Here is a 22406-nt window from a genome sequence, read left to right on the forward strand (position 1 = left end):
AAGAAATGTACAATCAAAACTCCTTCAATAAAGGGTATCATCAATTATTACGTAGCAGGATGATTGACAGATAATTTTTTTATATTAATTATTGGATATATCAAGTGAAAGGATATTATTATGGAGGTAATTAAGTATGTATTTGTACTAGGTGAATTGAGACCAACAATTTCACACACAAGTTCAATATCATGAACATTAAATGTTGGGATCAAGAGTTGTTCTACTAAGAACTCATAATGTTGTATATTGTCCATCATGTCAAGAAGAGGTCTAATGCTTGACATGATATATCTTAAGTTTTGTTATTCACTCTTGGGATTTGCTCAAATGATACTAATGCGAAACAACACTTAACATCATGAATCATTTCAAGAAGAGATCTAATGGTTGACATCACAAATGTTACTTTGTTATTCACTCTTAAGATCTACTCAAATGATATTGATGTGAAATTAAAATATTGCTTGAAACTATCAACCATTTGCATGTACAATAGGATGTTTTTATATTTTATGAGATATTCATCATAGACTTGTCTTACCACCAATTGAGAATCGCAATAGACATGAAGTTCCTTGACCTTCCTTTTTATGATTTTTTTTAGTCCAATTATGAGAGCATCATACTCTACAATGTTATTTGTGCAAGGGAACATTAAGCAAGATGACATAGGGATGCAATCTCCTTGTGGGGTGACAAATAAGACTCATGATCTAGAACCATGATGAGTATATGATCCATCAAAGCCATTGATTCGAGGAGACTTCTATAAATACTAACTCATGAAGAAAACTAGATAGTAAGGGATGATTTGCTATAGTAGGAATATCAGCTAACTAATCAATTATAACTTATTCTTTAAAAAAACATTTGTCAACATATTCATTGTCAAAATCACTAAGGATCATGACCTATTTAGCTAATTTGTTGGTAAGCATCAATTTGTTTAACAGGTACTTTAGGGGATAAAATTTTGGAAATGAGATTTGTTTGGTGACTTAGCATGTAATGATGAAGCTTTTAGAAGTGAACATAACATGGAATGTGTCTTCAATAGGTGTATGATTCAACTTATTCCACTAGAGTACGACTAATGTAGTATATAGCTCTTTATTTTCCTAAATAATCATGCTCTGCTAGAGGATTTCTTAATACAAATGTCGTAGAAAATATGTAAAGTAGTAATGGTTTTCCTTCAATCGATGGCATGAGCACTAGAGGAGAGCAACCTATCTTTAAGTTGTTGAAAATATTCTTGACATTTTGCATCTCACTTATTTGTGACACCCTTATGTAGTAAATGTTGAAAGGGTCATCCCACAATAATGATTTCCATTGTTTGGGCAAACTTGACATTGAAAACAACATTTTGAAGTAAACCTTCACTTTATGACAAATATAGTAGCTAAACCATTTGGAATCTGAAGATGATGTGAATTGGTGATTTGTGAGATTTTTTTTTTGTAGATTCTAAATGTATTCTTTATAAAAAAATTGGAATTAAATCGTAATTTTTTTACCAACCTTTTAATAACTTCTTAATATAGTATATAACATTTTTAAAAAGTAAAATTTATGACGTTGAGCATAACATTTTTTCTACAAAGGATAAAATTGTGATTTTTTTGAATTTAGATTTACAACACCAATATCTAAATTTGCATTTGGTTTCATATTGTTTTGTTGAATAGTTTGTAATTAACTTTTAAAGTAAAACCAATTATAATTTAGACATAGGTGTATGGCATCATGCATAACTTGTTTTGTATGGTAGATATTTTTCAAAATTTGTTTTGATTAATTTACTATTTTTCGACATGGAGAACATAGAACTTGATGTTTAGTGAAAAACCTATATCCTTTAAAACATTAAAAAATAATAATAAAACTAAAATATATTAAAACTATACTTGTTGGAAAACTTGTTTTGAGGGCTACTAGTCTACAAGTTGATTTTTCAAGTTAATTCCCTTCAACCCAAGCTTTGAAAGTCACTTTTTTTTTTTTTTTTGAAGAGAATGGGGGAAGAGGCCTAGATAAGGATGTTGGATTGAAAATACCTTCGAGCAAAAATATTGCATGCCTTCAATCAAAGGTAATTTTCATAATGTAAAAATCCATTAAAACCTTCAAGCAAAGGTAAGGAAATTTTCTTGAAGGTCAACCTTTGAAAGAAGGTGCTTGCTTACCTTTACTTGAAGGTTTCCATGAACCTCCATTTGAAGGTGGACGTTTGAGTGGAGGTGGCATTTATCAGCCAACCAAGGAATTAATATTTAGATTAATTGTAGCTTCCCTTGTAGATTGGGTAATTGACTCAAAATTATTAGAGAAGGCATATCAATTATTGCTTTGACTTTTTCTAGATGAACCTCTATGCCTCTGTTGGAAATGATGTAACCAAGGAGTTTTCTTGATATAATCCCCAAAACACACTTCTTAGGATTCACTATGACATTGCATTTCTCCAATCTAGTGAATATCTTTTTAAGCATGCTAGTTAACATATTTGTCCTCCTTAAAATAATCCTTAAAATTGACTCAGAGTGCCCCAAAATGAAAGACAAACAAAAACTAACAGATGAAAGACAAACATCTATACATAACCATGATATAGGCGTGAATCCAAATTCAGATTTAAAAGAAAATGAAAATGAATGATACAAAATGAAAATGAATGATACAAATCCCATCCATTAAGCATTTAAGTGAGCAAATAGAAGCAATAACAGTAGTGACTACCCTTGAAGTTGTTGGTACTGGTGCGTATGGCTCTCAATTCAAGGCTGTGGAGGATAGATTCAATGATCTGGAGAAGCGGGTTCTCAATCATGAGAATACCCTGAAGATGATTGGAGAACAAAGCCAAAAAATACTGAAAGCCTCTGCCGATAACTTCAGTATGATGATCAACAAGCTGGAATAGGTCCAACAGGAAAAGAACACTATTGATACTAGCGAGGATAAGGTGCTGAGTGCTAGTACTAGGAAGATGATCCAGCATGCCAAAGAGCTAGAGGATTTGATGCTGAGTGCTAGTACTAGGAAGATGATCCAGCATGCCAAAGAGCTAGAGGATTTGAAGAGTACTATTGCCTCTATGGCCCTGTTGGAGCAAGACATGGTGGAGCTTATCATAAATCTTTCTTAGGGACTCTTGTTTGTGGCCGTCCCTTAGTTTTCTTTGTGCTGTCCCTCTGCCTTTTTTGGCTTCTTGCTGGCTTTTTGTCTTTGCCAGTTGTCTCTCTGTTGTGTTTTTTTCTCTCTAGCAGGTCTTTAATGCTCTATCTTTTGATTATCTCTCTGTAAAAAGGGTTTCGGGACCCCTTCAAAACTTTCAAAGGGGATGTGAACATTACAGACCCAAAATTCACATATATCTATATTTATGATCGGACTATTAGGAAATTAGCTGAGAAACTGTGATTAGCATAAGCAAATGACAACCCAGAACAATACAATGAACACAAAGTTTCAGGTATTCTTCTTTATTTCCCAAACAAAATTAAGAATTTAAAGACTCAAAACTGAATATACTAATCAGTCAAATTCCCCTTCTCAGAAAATCTTCGGCCAAAGTTCACAAATATCTATATTTATGATCGGAGCATCAGGAAATTACCTGAGAAACTGTGATTAGCATAAGAAAATGACAACCCAGGAACAATACAATGAACACAAAGTTTTAGGTATTCTTCTTTATTTCCCAAACAAAATTAACAATTTAAAGACTCAAAACTGAATATACTAATCAGTCAAATTCCGCTTCTCAGAAAATCTTCGGCTATTTCCCTTTTACCATAGAAAATCAGAAAAATCCTATTTCCCTTTTACCATAAAAAATCAGAAAAATCCCCTCCCTGTAGCCAAAACTCCAGAAGGAAACGAATTTCCCCCTTTCTTTCTCTTGATGAGACTTCTAAATAGGCTTTTCCGGAAACCTTTCAGTTTCTCATGACTTTTCAGTTGTATAACTGATTCTTGAAAATTGAAAACCGCCTCTAGGAAAGATTTCTTGATTATGGAATTATCTACCCCTTTTCACTCTTTCACTGTATAGTTCACTCAACTTTGCATAAATTTGCAAACAACCTCTTATAATATTTATGAGATCTGCAGATGAACATTCTTAATATCATGTTCTCTTATTTATCTACATGATTATCTAGCATCTCCTACAGGATGTAGTCAACTTCACATGAAATAACTTAATGCCATCACCTTCTTATATTCATCATTCCACTGCTGTAATTCAAGAATACTTCTTGCATCTGCAGAGACACTGGAACGAACCTTTTCCTAGCTTTGTGCATATCATCCATGCTTACGGGCCGGAGTTCTGGTGTTTTTGTGGTTGTTGGAGGTGGAAGTCCTTCAGATTTTGCTTTCTCTATCTCCTTAGACTCTTGATCTAATAGCTCACGTATTCGTTTATATGCAGCAGTTGTGTACAAACTCTTCAAGTCACTTCCTGAATACCCATCAGTGATAGTGGCCAATTCTTCCATATTAAATTGTGGTGCCAAGTCTTCATCCACAAGGATAACCTTAAGAATTTTAGATCGATTCCCAACATCAGGAAGATCGGCCATTAAACTCCTTGGAAACCTTCTGATAACTGCCGTAAAAGTTCGATTGGTAGCTGCTAGAACCAGCACTATTCACAACCAAAACACCCGCTTCCCCGTTTACTAATTGTTCACCATGTATAACAACATTCTCAGTTTGCAACTCTACTTACATCGATCAATTGAAAAATTTGCAGTAATTTACTTTTGTCGAGGGATAGAAGTGGAGCACAAAAATTTGGAGGTGAAAATGGCGTTGCAGAATGTCTGCCGGCAATCCACGTTTCTGGTGAAGTCAACACCTCACAAAACCAATTGCTTACATCCCTTTGTGGTCATGAACGATTGCTGCCAATGTAATTGCTACCATTTCCACTATACATACAAGTATTTGACTTAGTTTGGTGGCGACAGGGATTACCGAAAATGCCAAGGCTATTCAAGTATTGCGCCAACTATACAATGCATTGTTGAAACTGGCAATCTATGGTAAGAAGCCGTCATCGAATTGAGGGACGTAGAGTCATGTTGCCACATTGATCTTGGCCTGTATTTTTATTCCTCATAGCTGAAACCACCCTACAGCTGCGACTTTGCCTGTGCCTTTTCTATGCTTCTTATAACAATGTCGGAAACCACACGGCACTTATCCAACAACGCATCTATTATCAGTGACTCGGCTTCGATCATAACTTCCACACTTGTTAAAAGGACCGATACTCCGACTGTGTGATATCAGCAAGTCGCATAACTTGGGAAGTTCCGATTTCTAAAGTGGATTCTAATATTCATAAAAATGCATCTTACTTTAATTGGTCGGGTCCGCATCTTTTGACGGCTGCCAATGCCCGATTGATGAGTTTGTATAGACACCTGCACTGTAACCATAACCAATTCCAGATTTTTCTTCACTACCCACTCCTTGATATTCATGGGCTTCAAAGTTACTATAATGCCTCTTTTTTTTTTAAACATGTCAAGGCTACTGACCGCTGCAAATGCACATTTTTCACCTCCTTTGTGAAACATATGAAACATATGAAACTTACAGATGAATTTGCAAGATTTGGCCAAGTTCTTTCCAAGAGTATTAAGGACGCATGCGAGGAGCGAGAGTATTATTATTCGTAGGATAAAGATAGGATCTGGAAGTTTAAAATTCACCAGGTTCAAAACTCGGGTAACAAAGCACATCTAGATGACTTTTCCTTGTGATTGATTTGTCTAGTAAGTCATCAACATAATCTTCCATAAGGATATGCATCATGTCATGAAGGATTATGGTCATATCTCTCTGATATGTTGCTCTTGCATTCTTTAGAGCGAAGGGCATCACATTCCAACAAAATGTCTTCCATAGGTAAGTGACATTTATCTTATGCGGGCCTTCAGATGCTATTTTTATCTAATTGTATCTTGATGAACAATCCATTAGAGATAGCATCTCATGTTCAAGTTTTACAATCATGTCTATGTTTTGTAATGGAAAGTCATCTTTGGGACAAGCCCTGTGGATATTTATGAGGTTTGTGCATATGTGAATGTCCCCAGTCAATTTAGAAACTAGAAAAAAAATTGAAACCTATTCTAGATAGTCGATGGGTCTAATGAAACTACTGTCTAACAATTTTTAATTTTTTTCTTTGATTAGGAATGCAACTTGATGGTGCATTTTTTGAAACTTTTGTTTGACGGGTTTAGCACAAGTGAAGATACTATCAAATGATGTAGTACTCATTCAAAATCAAGTTCAGACATATTAGCATATGACCATGATTTTTTTTTTTTTATCTTTCTTGGAAGAATTTGATGAAATCCTCTTTCTCTTTCTTTGACAAGGAAGCTACAAAGTAGATGATTCAAGGACTTGTTGGTGTGATGATATTGATTTCTTCAGATTTCTCTATAAGAAGAGGATATATCCCTTGATTAATAGGGAGAGTGTCAAGCTTTCCATCCTAAGTAACTTTAAAAAGTGTTTCACCCTTGAATACATCCTTTATTTTGACTTTTCATGATCTTAAAGTGCCTTTTGATTTTCACTAGAAGACTTTTTATTGATTTTTCATGTTTTGCAACTAGAAGGATGAGCACACTTACCAAAGAATCTTGCATTATCAAGATATATAGAAAATCCATCTCTATGATCACCTAAGGGTATAACCTCTCAAAGTTCCTTGAAATCAATGATAGCTTCATTGTTTTTAATAAATCTAACCTCGGTGGTCCTTGTTGATCTCAATCAATGAGTTGCAAATGGACTAGTGGAAGGTTATCATTGGATTGTGTGAAGGCAATGTTTTTGGAATTTAAAGTGGATAGAGAAAAATATCCAAATAATACATCAATATGCACATAAGGGCTTTCATAAGTATCTTCATTAGCAGCCTTGACTATGAGAGAAACTTTAGCTTCATCGACAAGGGTTGACTTAATACTACATGACATAGTTTCCAATGGGTCATACCAAAGCCCTTTGCACTTTGGATTGTCAATAGGTTGTATAGGTTCCTTTATGCCTTTTTTGGAGACCAAGGCCATTGTGACCATCATATCCCATTTGTTCCATAATAGGGAATCTCTTACCATATTTTTCAATAGGCAACTTGATAAGTTCCTTATTTTCATCATCTTTATATAACCACCAGGATATGTCTTATTCTATAATTTCCTTATGAAGGTCGGCCCACTTTGTGAATGTGGTGGGCTTATATTGAATAATAACCTTTGAGTCTTGTTGGATTAGGTAAGGGTGGGTGAGGTCTTCCATATGATCTAGGTGAGGATGGTAGCTTAACAATGCAAAATGATTCTCTAATGTCATACTTGCCACACCACTTATATTGAACTTGGAACTTGATCTTGGGAATGGAAGTGGATGAGGCAGATGATGTGGATAATGAATTTGGATATCTTTAGGATGATGAAGAGGATGATGCTTCACCATTAATGAGAAATTGGCATTCAATAGTTCCTTTTAAATTACAACAATATTGAAAGGTGTCTTAATCACATGATATTGTTATCTTAGTTCCATTGTGCAAAAGCTCGAGGCATTGGTGGAAGGTGGATGAAACTATTTGCATGGAATGTATCCATGGTTGACCAAGGAGATGATTATATGGAAGATCAAGGTACAAGACTTAAAACATTGTATCTTTTAGCATTGTACCATATCTGATGGGAAGTGTGATTACACCTTCAAAATTACATTTTGCATCGTTTTAGGATTTTATAGCAATATTCTTTGCTAAATCAATTACTCCCCCATAGTATCCTAATATTTTGACCAATTTTAAAGTGAAAATATTCAAGCCTGCTTTGCCATCTATTAACACTTGTATGATATTATATTTATGTATGGGTAATTCTAAGTGAAGAACATCATAGTGAATGAGTTTATGAGATGGGACATCTCTATTGATTAATGTAAGATGGTTGATAAATGTGAGATGCCCTACCATATCCTAAAACTTGATAAATATTTATGTTAGCGGGTGTGGATGACTCTTAAAGATCTTTACCTAGAAGAGCCTTGTGTGTGGGAGATATACAAAGGAGATCTAAAATGGATATTTGTGTGGGTATTTTTCTTAAAAGGTCTAAGAGGTTGTATTGATTTAGAATTTGGGATTTTGAAATGGCTCCTTGAAGAGTCACTTTGAATCTACATGAGTAGTTACTACACATTCAAGATTATTTTTCTTAGTTGTCCGTATGTTAGATTTAGTTGATTGTGTATTCATAGGCCATATTATTGTAACTTTGTTTGAGGTACTCCCTACTCCCTTCATCAAAGGTATTTACTTTATAATGATTGTGTAAGGGATTCTTGAAGATCACATGATTATTAATTGAGGTACCTACTTAATTTTATACTTCTATGTCTCCCTTGTCTATGAGATCATTAATAAAGTTTTTCAGTTTTTTAGTTTGAAGCATTTGAAGGTTTAATGTCCCTTAACTCTATGATATTCACAAAAAATATAGTGTCTTTCCACCATCATGTTGACTCAAGTGGTTTGTATTTTTAAATTTCTAATAGTGTAATCATGTTAAATTGGACCAATTTGTGGAATGTTGACTAGATTGATTCTCCTAAGGGTGTATATTTGCATTGCGTATTTGTGTTTTGTCTTGGATTACCTCTTAGTGAAGTTTTTTAGATGATAGTTGATGTGTGAGGCCCTACCCCGACCCATCCTAGCATTTCAATGATTTTCATGTTGGAACTATTATGTATGCCTTATTTTTATGCATTAGGGATATAGAACTTTATATGATCCCAAGATGGGATAACATTGATATATTGATGCTTCACTTCTATGCATTATGGATATAGAATTTTACATGATTCTATGATAGGATAACATTGAGACGGTGTATGTCATTTATTTGATTTGCAGGACTTTATTATGATGCTAGAAATATGATTGCATATCTTATGAATGTATTAAATTTATCAGGATTATGGTAAATTGCTTATGTGAATTGCTTTGATATATGGTAAATTGATTCATATGATGTCAATTGTATGCAAAGTGATTGATTTGTATTCTTATTTATGTGTTTAATATTATATGAGGCTATTGGGAAGTACTGATGTGTAATTGAGATGCGCAGGAAAATTATCCATGTGACCATGGAAACATTATGGAGAATCAAGCCTAGGCCTATGTACGTTTGTAAAACCAGAGGTTGTCTATTTGGAGAGACAACACCCCATATGTATTGTATTTTATTCGTAAACGTAAATGTTTGCATGTGTGTTAAATTGTAATTATTTATTTGTGTAAATCCTACAAGAGATAACTGCCATGTGTGTATTAGTGATGTGAAATTCTTTTGTAGTGTCACTTGACACATATGTTGTATGTTGTGTTGGCATTGTCATGTCACCTTTTGAGAGATGTATTTTTGTTTAAATGATACATTTCCAAATTATCCTTGAAGGTTCCAAGAAATCTAGGATAGTGAGCCATTAGGAGGGTCAACTCAGAGTTGACCCGTAGCTAAACTTTAGGCGGACTTTCAAAGGGTTAAACCAACTCTTAGAGTCAATTTTGGAGCATTTTTATTGGGCCTCATGAGGTACCTATGGGTGAAGGCCAAATTTGGCCATGTGTCCACCCCTTAGGACTTGTTTAACCTCCCAAAAAAGTGGATTTTCCTAGATGGCCGAATTCCATCTTTAGGATTGCCATCCTTGGTTAGACAACCTTCTTGGTATGTGTCATTCCTCTTCCCCATTTCATTCCTCTTCTTGAGGTGCCTTGGTTAGGGAGTGTGTAATACCTAGGGAAGACCAACCAATGGGAGCTTCTCACTCTATCTAAGAAGTTGGAAAGAGTGAGAGAAGCCTTCTTAGGCAAGAGCTTGAGACTAAGGAAGTTAATCACCCACTCTCCATCTTTGGAGATGAGATCTTGCAGTTTTGAAAACCAGCTTTAGAATGGAATTTTTGGCTAAGTGTTGTAAAAAAGAAGTGTGGAATTGGGTTGCTCTTCTCCAAGCTATCCCTAGTAAACCCTTGGCAGATTCAAGGTTGGTTCATTTTCTTTCTTATATGTTGAAAACTTGTTTGTAAAAGATTGCTTGAATGTGGATGTTCCTCCCCTTGTATTTTAATTGTGAAAATATTATGTGATTCTTCTTCCATTTTGTTATGCATTTTCTTGTGTTTTGGGAGTATCCAAGGTCATCTTACCCTTGGGAGGGTAGAATGGTCTTGGGGGTGGAAGGTGTTTGACAACCTTAGAGTGAGAGACTCTCTTCAAGAGAGTGATCTCAAGGGTTTGTTTATGTGACCCTTGCTGCTTAGTTTTGTTTATGCATTCGGGGGTCATAAGGGGAGAAAGTATGGCATGTATGCCTTGGGGGTCATAAGGATGTTGGGTTAAGATGGACTTATGTTGTGCTCTTGGTTGCCATGAGTTGACTGTGATCTACTATCTTGCAGTTCTCCTCAAGGTACTTGGTCCACTTCCACCCATGTAAACATCACATTATGTGATGAAGTTCAGCCTTGGGATGGGAATGTGTTTGAGCTTTTCCTTGCTTGTTTTTGTATTGCTTGAGTGTAACCCATCTAGGTCTTGGTTCTCCAAGCTCGAGAGTGGCTTCTAGTAAGCCTAGGCTAGGAGGTGAGCTCTCCATCATCACAACCTTAAGATTTTGTATTGCAGGTTGCTTTGGGAAGGGATTGAAGGAAAAGCTTGGATATGGTCTTGCTGGTTCTATTTTAGTTGTAGAAAAAGAATAGGGATTATAATATTGTATTTCAGTTGCAGAAATGAAAGAGAAGAGCTTTATGTTGTATTTACTTTGAAAAGGAAATGTACTATTCAAAAAGGCTTACCATGTAATGTAGTGTATTTACTAAAGACGTTGATTTTTTTTGTAAGGAGAAAGCATTTTGAATAAATTCTGTAATGTTAATGCTGTTGTCTTTTATTTGAAATTTGTCATTTATCTGAAATCTATCATTTATTTGAAATCTGTCATTTATTTGAAATCTGTCATCTATTTATCTCTGTCATTTATTCAAAAAAAATGCAGAAAGTAAAATGGAAATATTATGAAGTAGAAAAGTAGGAAATAAATATTTAGTCCTAGTTATTTATTTATTCCAAATGCAAATATGGTTAAATAGGCTTTAGAAGTATAACAATTTTACATTGTACAAAATGATAATGTTTTTAAGTGTTTTACAGACTATTTTAAAGCTGTTGTAATGTTATTATTTATGTCATTTATCCATTTCAAAAAATGCAGAAAGTTAAGGTAGACAAATTTATCTTTTCCTATGGTTAACTATTAGCAGTTTAAAATGAAAGAAAAATGCAGCTAGATAAATCTGTTAGTTTTAAAAAGTCTGTTGTTATGTGATTATATATATATATATATATATATATATATATATATATATATATATATATATATATATATATATATATATATATATATATATATATATATATATATATATATATATATATATATACCCAGATTTAGAAAACCAGAATTACAGATAGATAAGAAATGAAAGTAAAGGATAACTATTGAGTTTATGTCCTATTTGCTTTCTATCAGCCATTGGCTTATTTTATTGCTGTATAAAAACAAAAAGGGAATACAACAAAAACAAAATCTAATATACTCATATTTAAATGGATCACATTATAAATCTATATAGAAAAAAAAGAGATGCATATCTTTTATTAAGTTGTTGTTTTTCCTTATTATTTACCAGTCTTATACATTGATTTATGCATTCTTTAATGAGTAATTTAATATATATAAAATTTTTTTTTTTAAAAAAAGAGGAGATTTTTTTCCTTGTGGCCGAAACCCTTACCCCCTCGGGCGACGCAGGTCCTCGGCGACGCCTCCCACAATGGGCGGAGCCACGTTCGCCACTGTGGGCATCCATAGTGGGCGGCATCAGGGCCGCCACTGTGGGTGGCGTCGGGGCTGCCACTGTGGGTATCCACAGTGGAGCCCTGTGGTCCCCTTCGCCCCACCTTGGTCATCATGCCTCGCCCTCTGCCATGGTCGCTGCCATAGACCCTGTCAAAAACACACACACACAAAAAAAAAAAAAAAAAACCTAACCCAATTTCGGGTTAGGGTAAAGGCAGAAGAGAAGGAAAGAACTTAGTTGGTAAAAATATGCAACCCTAACCCAATTTCGGGTTAGGGTTAGCATTTAAATAATAAAAGTAAATTAGATATGCAACCTTAGCCCATATTTGGGTTAGGGTTAGCAAATAAAGAAAAAAGAATTATTAGATTTGTTTTTTTAAAAATAAAATATAGAAGAGGAATAACTCAACCCTAATTAGGGTTTGAGATTAAAATAATAATTAAAATAAGAAGAGGGGGAAATCATTTTTTTTTAAATTAAAAAAAAAAATAAAAATTTCCCCCCATTTAATTTTGGCTAGGGAGAAAATTAATTTTAATGTAGGCTTCTATCAAGGTATATTTTAAAATGGGGATTAATTTTATATAGTTATATAATTCACACAATTGGTTTAATTTTATTCACTAGGGTTATTATATAGTTAATTTCCTTTTTAATTAAATATGGACGTGAGGCTAAATCTAAATTGGGAAAAAATTAATAATGGATATTAAAAAATTGCTTTTATGCGAAATCTAGCCTATGAGGTCAATATTGGCCAAGAATTTAATAGTTAAAATTTGAATGTTTTGGGGATTTTAAATTGACTTTAATATAAAGTATAAGTAATTGACAATTATCATTATTGAATTAGTTAACCCTATTGGGTATATTTAAATAGTGAATTTGTGTGCGCTCAATTAATTAATTTTAATGTAAGATAACTTTATCATTATTTTATTTAGCCTGGAATAATTTTAATACAATCAAGATATTTATATATCTTTCAACTTTAATAAGTGGAAAATTAATTAGGTTGATTAGAATAGTTAATTATGTGGCGATGAACTTCTTTGGGAATAATTAGTCATCACTAATTATTGTTGCTATATTGATTGAGTTAATTATTTCAACTTTAGTAAACAATTCTATTTATCCCTTAGTTAAGACAAAACTTAATTGATTTCATTTTAAATGTAGATTATTTTATGGGTTTATGTTGTCAAATTTTTTTTTTGTTGTTCCGTTTTTGCCCAAAAGTTTGGGCACGACATGATGCTTGGGCATTAAATGGTACATGTGCTTGAAGGTTAAACATAAGTTGTTCCTTTTGGATCATTTTTGCATCTACAACATTGCTGTTGACTACATTCTTATTTGTACACCAAAGTCAACTGTTATCAATATATGTGTTTGGGTTATCTTTGGTTTCTTTGAAGAATTTAACAAGTCGTTTAAATATAAGGGCCTTTTCAATGATAAAACCCTTTTCAATTATTTCATCAAAAGTGTTTCATCATTAAACTTTTAAATGGAACCACACTTCCCAATTGAGGTTTTGGATGAATATTTTAATGAGTTTCTACATCTCTGTAGAAATGAGGCGAAGGATACACCATTATTTGGATTTGTATTATAGATGTTGGTCATGGAGATTTTATACTCTATGTTATATGATAAATGCACAATAAACTTATTTTATATTTCACGAAAGGTTATAATGTCGTGTGGAAGTTGGAAAAAACACTCAATAAGTTGTCCACCTAAGCTACATGAAAAGAGGTGCAGGGGATATGTATCATTGTGAGTTTCCTCTATGAATACTATGTAGAACTCCCTATTGTGTTCTCTTAGGTCACCTTTTCATTTTTTATTTATCGAATTTTGGCATGTCAAAATTATGAGGAAAAGGTGGCATAAGAATAGTTTTGTTCAATGCGTAAGGACACATTTCCTCCAACATGTAAGTTTTCTTTGTCAATCCTAGTTGCATCTTTGCAATTCATTGTTGAAGTTTCTATATTTGTTGTGTTGAGTTATCCATGGGTGATGGTTGGATTTTTTTATTGTGACTCTTTGGTATATATGTCTTGTTATGTGATGTACCTCAGAGAGGGTCTATAATGGATTTGTGTAATGGTATATGAATTATTAGTTATATGGTGCCACATTTTGGTTTTAAGTGGAAAATTTTTGGTGTTGATTGTGTGACTTTTATTGTGATGTTTGATGTTGAGGTGGTACATGTGAAAGGTTTTGGTTAAGTCCTAGATTTTATTAATGCGTTGTTAGGTTAATGCTTTGGTATGTGGAATTTTGTTTGGCTAAAATGTTATTTTCAGAAATAATGTTTTGGAAAGTTTTTTGGGGTTTGGATTGTATGTGTTGTTTGGTGTAATTGAGTTTTGGTATTGAGGTGGAGGCGTAATTTTTTTGGTTTTGGTTATGTAGTATATGAGTTTGGGGTTGAATAAGAGGTATGTGAACATGTGGTTAGCTAACGAGTATGTAATTTTTGGACATGGTGTTAATGGTAAGATTATAACTCATTATTGTGTGGATGTGGTATGTCATGATGTCGGTTAGGAGGCATAGAATTTTGGTTTAGTGGTGTTATGTTTTGACTAGATGAGGTGGAGGTAGGGTTAAGGTTTTGTTGTGGATTTATCATGGGTACGGATGTTTGAGGTCAAGGTGGTAATTGGTAAATTAGGTTGTTGAATTGTAGGTCATATGAATGTGAATATCATATAGAAACATGTATTGAATTATGGGATGTGTTATTTTTTGGTATGTTAGTGTAGAGTGTTGGCATTTGGCATTATAACAGACAATGGGAGATTGTTGGAATTTCATTAAGGATATTGAGAAGGTTGTTGATGATTATGGATATAAATGATTAAGGATGATTTACTGTCTTGTTATTATTATTTTGTCATTGATGTCAAGAAATTGATTTTCTAATTCAATATGATGTTGCCATATCTTGAGAAGTATGATTTGATGAGTATAAAGATGTCAGTAAAAGACATAGAAAGAATATGATGAATAAGGGGATGAATAAGGTATTCAATGGGCAACTATTACCAAGTCAGACAATGATGAGATCATGATGTTTAGATTGTTTTAACATCATACATATGTTGTAAATTGTAAGGTTAATACTATACTATGTTACCGAGCAAGGAACCTAGTCGGTAAACCCTAAGGTTATCGCTATCGGTAAATGAAGGTGGAATGTCTACCGAGTAAAGTTTAGTATTCATCGAGTTGTAACCAAGTTGTAACCGAGTTGTAACCAAGCTGTAACATAATACATTAAATGGTTACATGCGTTATTTAATGAAGGAAGCTGATGAGCTGGAACTAATTAAATGATTGGTATGTCGTGCATGAAGTTTGTTAATGAATCTATGACAAAGGAAAATCAGCATGAAGATCTACAACTTAGATTGAACCGCAATACCCTAGCACAAGTTCCAAGAAATGTATGCAAGTTCCTAGGCGGGGTAAAACGTTTTTCAGATCGAAGGATACATTGAACCTGGACAAGTTTGAAGATCTGATGGCTATGATTGATCATGGGAAGTGTGATCAAGGAGATTAAGCGGTTGGCAAATTGTTTATAAATAGGGAACTATTGATAAACAATGCATGAAGGCAAATGTATGCACAAGGATGCTACATAGTGATTACCGAGCACAGAAGCTTGAAGACCTGTTTGAATAACAGAGTATAGAAGCCCAACAGATGGACAAGATTAGTTCTATGTCTAGATTGTATTGAGAAAATAAGAATCTGCTTTAGCATTTTAGATGTGAAGTTGCAGATAGATTTTTATTACTGTTATTTTATGAAAGTGACAAAAAATCTCTTAACTGAGTGGACTTAATAGTCTTATTTGTAAAACCCTCTAGCAAGGTGACATTCTGATTGAGTGTTTGAAATCCTTTAACAAGGTCACTTCTAACAAGGTGAAGATCCTAACAGATCTGAGGGAAATCCCTTAACCGGGTCACATCTAGCAATGTGTTTGTAATCTTTAACAGGATTTGCTTTTAACCGAGCATACTCTAGAAGAGTATATTTCTTAGTGGGTCCGAAATCCCACAGTGTTTTTTCCCTATTTGGGTTTCCACGTTAAATCTGGTGTTATGAGGTTTATATGCTTTTGAGTTTGCATGTTTAGCAGTTTTGGTTATATTACTGAAGTATATGTTACCGAGGTTGAATCTAATGTTTTTATGGAAGATTAAGTTTGTCTGATTCACCCCCCCTCTCATCTTGTTGGCTATTGGATCTGTACTTACATTAAGTATCAGAACTATCAATTGGTATCAGAGCTTTGGACTCTGGAAGAAAAAGTTTAAAGTTACTTGAGGCAAAGATCCAAAGATGTATAAGAGGGATGCACCGAAGCTGAACAAGTCAAGTTTCTCTACCTGGCAGAAAAGGATGAAGCTGCACTTATCAGGAATTGGAGAATATGCTGTATATTATCTGGAGAATGATTTCATCACACCGAGCACCTATCCATTGACTATGGAAGAAATAAAGGCAAAGCAAGAACATATCCAAGCAATGATTGAAATAACATCTGCATTGACCGACTCAGAGTTTAATGATCTAGAAGGCTGCAATGATGCAAAGGCTATGTGGGATAAGCTCATATCAGTGTATGGAGGAGATGAACATGTTCAAAGAGAAAAAGTAGATAGTCTAAGAGGACAACTTGAATCTATGAGGATGAATGAAGGTGAGAACATAACCCAGTACAGTACAAGACTAAAGGAGATTGTCAATCAAATCAAAGGAGCAGGTGGAACTATTGAAGAAAATGATATAACAAGTAAGTTGTTAAGAACCCTTCTACCGACTTATGCAATCCGAGTCTCTGCAATCAATGAATTGAGGTCTGTACCTAATATGCCAATTTCTTTAGATGCTACTATTGGTAAGCTACATGCATTTGAGTTAAGTAACTTTGATAACAGTGGATCTTCGATAAAATAAAGTTGAATCTGCATTTAGTTCTTTTCATCTTGATGAATCTAATGATTACAATGAAAGAAAGTATAAGTACTCTGAAGGAGATCACAGTGGAGCAAGTGAAAGATTTCGTAAGAACATGGAAGAAGTACACAAACTGTATGAGGAAATCAGAAAGCAGGAAGAGTTTGAAGCACTATTAGCCAGAAGGTTATCGAGAGGCAAAGGTAAGTATAAAGGAAAACTACCTTTGAAATGTTTCAATTATGATAAAATAGGACATACGGCTTCTAATTGTCCTAACAAAGATTCTACCGAAAAGAGAGATTACCGAGATGATAGATAGAAAGATAATTATTACAGAGGACACCGAGAATTCAGAAGAAGAGATAGAAAGACATGCTTAATAGCCGATGAGGAATCCAACGATATTAAATCAGATGAAACTGATACAGAGGAAGTAGTTTATGTGGCTATCAAAGATGGATCAGATGAAGAAAGGTATGAAGAAAAAGCCTTGATATCTCACATAAATACTAATGAATGTTGGATCATAGATAGTGGATGCTCACATCATATGACAGGTGATAAACACAAGTTTGTTATGTTAGAAGATTATGATAGAGGCTATGTAAGATTTGGTAATGATGCACAATGTCCAGTAAGAGGTAAAGGATCTATAACACTTCTTGACAATGCAAGATGCAATGGTGTTTATTGGGTTGAAGGTTTGAAATACAATTTGTTGAGTGTAGCACAACTAAACAATATAAGTTACCGAATAGAATTTCAGAAAGGAATTGTCAAAGTTCATGACAAGCATGGAAAGTTAGCTGCTACCGGGACACAAACAAAACGTAATACATTTCACCTTGACTCAACTTGGAACAAGTGTTTGTATGCAAAGATAGATGATACCTGGTTATGGCATAAAAGGTTTTGTCATGTAAATTTTGATAATCTGATCAAAATAAGTAAGAAGCACCGAGTAAGAGGTCTATCGAGTCTTGAAAAACCTGAGAATGCTATGTGCTAAGGATGTCAGATGGGTAAAATGACAAGATCAAGCTTTACAAGTAAGTCTTACACTTCTAAGGGAATTTTAGATCTTGTGCACACTGATCTTTGTGGTCCTATGAAAGTTTAGAGTTATTATGGTGATAAATATTTCATATTATTTGTGGATGACTATTCAAGGATGATATCGGTAATGTTTTTAAAAGAAAAATCAGAAGCTTTTCAAATGTTTAAATGGTACAAGGAAGGCAAGAGTTGAAAATGAAACAAGAAGACAACTAAAATGTCTTCGATTAGATAGAGGAGGAGAGTTCACATCTGATGAGTTCAACTTATTCTGTAATGATCATGGTATTAAAAGATAAGTCTCTGCACCAAGAACTCCACAACAAAATGGAATAGCTGAGAGAAGAAATAGATCTATTGTGGATTGTGCTAGAACACTGATGATTGAAAAGATAGTGCCACAAACATTTTGGAGAGAAGCAATAAGCACAACAGTTTACACCCTAAACCGAGTACAACTGAAGAAAGGTACTTTGAAGACACCATATGAAATCTGGTATGACAAGAAACCTAATGTAAGTTATTTTAAAATCTTTGGAAGTAGATGCTATGTACACAAAGATGATAGAAATGGCAAGTTTGATCAGAAAAGTGAAGAAGGAACATTTTTAGGTTATTCTTCAAGAAGTAAAGCATTTAAATGTCTAATCAAATCATCTAACAAAATAGTAGAAAGTACAAATGTGAAAATTGATGAATTTGCAAAAAGAAATGATGAAGGAAATTCCAAGGAACCAGAAGATTATGATGAATGTGTCTATGTTCAACTAACAAGTCTTACCAAGAAAACTGTTGAAGAAAATGAAGAGAATATCTAGTTACCGAGTGATGAAGAAGATCATACAGAGCCTACCAAGCCTATATTAGCCAAGTATGTTAGAAGACATCATGCACCAAGTTAGATTATAGGAGATAAGGATGATCCAGTGATGACAAGGAACAAACTGAGACAGAACACATGTCTGATATCTGAATTTGAATTGAGAATAGTGAAAGAGGCATTTAATAGTGAAGATTGGATAAATGCTATGACAGAAGAGATTGATCAAATCAAGAAGAATGGCACATGGACACTAATCCCAAGACCGAAGGACAAAAATGTAATCGGTACAAAGTGGATTTTCAGAAACAAGCTAAATGAAAAAGGTGAGGTCATTTGAAATAAAGCAAGACTAGTATGCAAAGGTTATGCTCAAGAAGAAGGAATTGATTATGGTGAAACTTTTGCACCTGTGGCTAGACTTGAAGGAGTAAGAACATTGTTGGCATATGCTGCTTACAAGAATTTCAAGGTGTATCAAATGGATGTCAAATTTGCATTTCTGAATGGAATATTAGAAGAAGAAGTTTTTATTGAACAACCTGAAGGATTTGTTGAAGACAAGAGTAAAGATCAAGTATGTAAATTGTACAAAGCTTTATATGGTCTGAAACAAGCACCTAGAGCATGGTATGAAAGATTGCACTCTTATTTGATTAAGATTGGTTTTATAAGGACAAGTGAGAACATCAATATGTACATGAAGAATGATGAAAATGGAATACTGATCTCAGCCATATTTGTTGATGATATTATATTTTGTGGAAATGACTCTTTATGCAAGAACTTTGGAAATGAAATGAGAAAAGAATTTGAGATGTCATTAATCGGTGAGATAAAGTATTTTATAGGTTTACAGATATTGCAAATGAAAAATGAGATTTTCATTACTCAATCCAAGTACATAAAGGAAATCTTGAAGAAATTTGGAATGGAGGATTCAAAACCAGTGAGTACTCCTATGACTACCAACTGTAAACTATCAAAGAATGATGAATCTGCATCTATTGATGAGACACTTTACCAATCCATGATTGGAAAGTTGCAATATGTTGTTCATAGCAGACCAAACATAGCACATGTAGTAGGTATAGTTGCAAGATTCTCTGCAGATCCTAAGGAAACACACATGACAACAATCAAGAGAATTTTTAGATACTTGAAAGGCACCGAGGATTATGGCTTAGTATATCAGAAAGGAAATGATTTTGATTTAAAAGTTTATACTGATGCTGATTGGGTGGGCAACATTGATGACAGGAAAAGCACAAGTGGAGGAGCTTTCTTTTTAGGAGAAAGACTAGTAAGTTGGCTTAGCAAGAAACAAGGATGTGTTTCACAATCAACACCAGAAGTTGAATACGTTGCTACATCATTGAATTGTACCAACATAGCATGGATCAAACAACTGTTGGAAGGTATAAATGAGAAAGTTACCAAGCCAGTAACTATATTCTGTGACAATACTAGTGCCATTAACATTTTGAAGAATCCTATTATGCACTCTAAGACAAAGCACATCTCTATCAAATATCATTATCTTAGAGAAGAAGCTCAAGAGAAGAACGTGGTGTTGGAGTATGTTAGCACAAAGGAACAAATAGCAGATATCTTCACCAAGCCACTACCAAGGGACACTTTTGAATATCTCAAAATTAAGTTAGGGGTCCTACCCCTATCTTCTACTCACTGACCGAGTTCGGTGAAAGTATCAATTTGATGACTCTATCAAATATCTTTTAAGAGTTGATGCTGATTTACACACTTTAGGATGTTTTCTAAAGGTGTACAGGAAACAGTGTAGGATACAATACAGGAAATAAGAATTGAAGACAAAATGCTCTGACCGAGACTAAGTTGACACATTGCAGCAGGAATTCACTTTATACAGGAGGAAATTATGTTTTAGTTCTTTACTTTTTGGCATTGTTGTCAAACGGGGAGAAGACTGGAGGAGAAGATTGAGAAGATTGAAAAAAAACAGAAAAGAAAGACTGAGAAAAGAGGAGAAGAGAGCATTTCAGAATCTCACAAACAACTCACAACAATCCGAATCTATTAGGTCAAATCAATTGGTTTTTCCATCAATGCCAAAGGGGGAGATTGTTGGCATTTGGCATTATAACAGACAATGGGAGATTGTTGGAATTTCAATAAGGATATTGAGAAGGTTGTTGATGATTATGGATATAACTGATTAAGGATGATTTACTGTCTTGATATTATCATTTTGTCATTGATGTCAAGAAATTGATTTTCTAATTCAGTATGATGTTGCCATATCTTGAGAAGTATGATTTTATGAGTATAAAGATGTCGGTAAAAGACACAGAAAGAATATGATGAATAAGGGGATGAATAAGGTATTCGATGGGCAACTATTACCGAGTTAGACAATGATGAGATCATGATGTTTAGATTGTTTTAACATCATACATATGTTGTAAATTGTAAGGTTAATACTGTACTATGTTACCAAGCAAGGAACCTAGTCGGTAAACCCTAAGGAACCTAGTCGATAAACCCTAAGGTTATCGCTATTGGTTAATGAAGGCGGAATGTCTACCGAGTAAAGTTTAGTATTCACCGAGTTGTAACTGAGTTGTTACCGAGTTGTAACCAAGCTGCAACAAAATACATTAAGTGGTTACATGCATTATTTAATGAAGGAAGCTGATGAGCTGGAACTGATTAAATGATTGGTATGCCGTGCATGAAGTTTGTTAATGAATCTATGACAAAGAAAAATCAGCATGAAGATCTACAACTTAGATTGAACCGCAATATCCTAGCACAAGTTCCAAGAAATGTATGCAAGTTCCTAGGCGGGGTAAAACATTTTTCAGATCGAAGGATACATTGAACTTGGACAAGTTTGAAGATCTGATGGCTATGATTGATCATGGGAAGTGTGATCAAGGAGATTAAGCGGTTGGCGAATTATTTATAAATAGGGAACTATTGATAAACAATTCATGCGGGCAAATGTATGCACAGGGATGCTACATAGTGATTACCGAGCACAGAAGCTTGAAGACCTATTTGAATAACAGAGTATAGAAGCCTAGCAGATGGACAAGATTAGTTCTATGTCTAGATTGTATTGAGCAAATAAGAATCTACTTTAGCATTTTAGATGTGAAGTTGCAGATAGATTTTTATTATTGTTATTTTGTGAAAGTGACAGAAAATCTCTTAACCGAGTGGACTTAATAGTCTTATTTGTAAAACCCTTTAGCAAGGTGACATTCTAATTGAGTGTTTGAAATCCTTTAACAAGGTCACTTCTAACAAGGTGAAGATCCTAACAGATCTGAGGGAAATCCCTTAACCGAGTCACATCTAGCAATGTGTTTGTAATCTTTAACAGGATTTGCTTTTAACCGAGCATACTCTAGAAGAGTATATTTCTTAGTGGGTCTGAAATCCCACAGTGGTTTTTCCCTATTTGGGTTTCCACGTTAAATCTGGTGTTATGAGGTTTATGATGTTTATATGCTTTTGAGTTTGCATGTTTAGCAGTTTTGGTTATATTATT

Source organism: Cryptomeria japonica, chromosome 11 (assembly GCF_030272615.1).
Source record: "Cryptomeria japonica chromosome 11, Sugi_1.0, whole genome shotgun sequence".
NCBI lineage: Eukaryota > Viridiplantae > Streptophyta > Pinopsida > Cupressales > Cupressaceae > Cryptomeria > Cryptomeria japonica.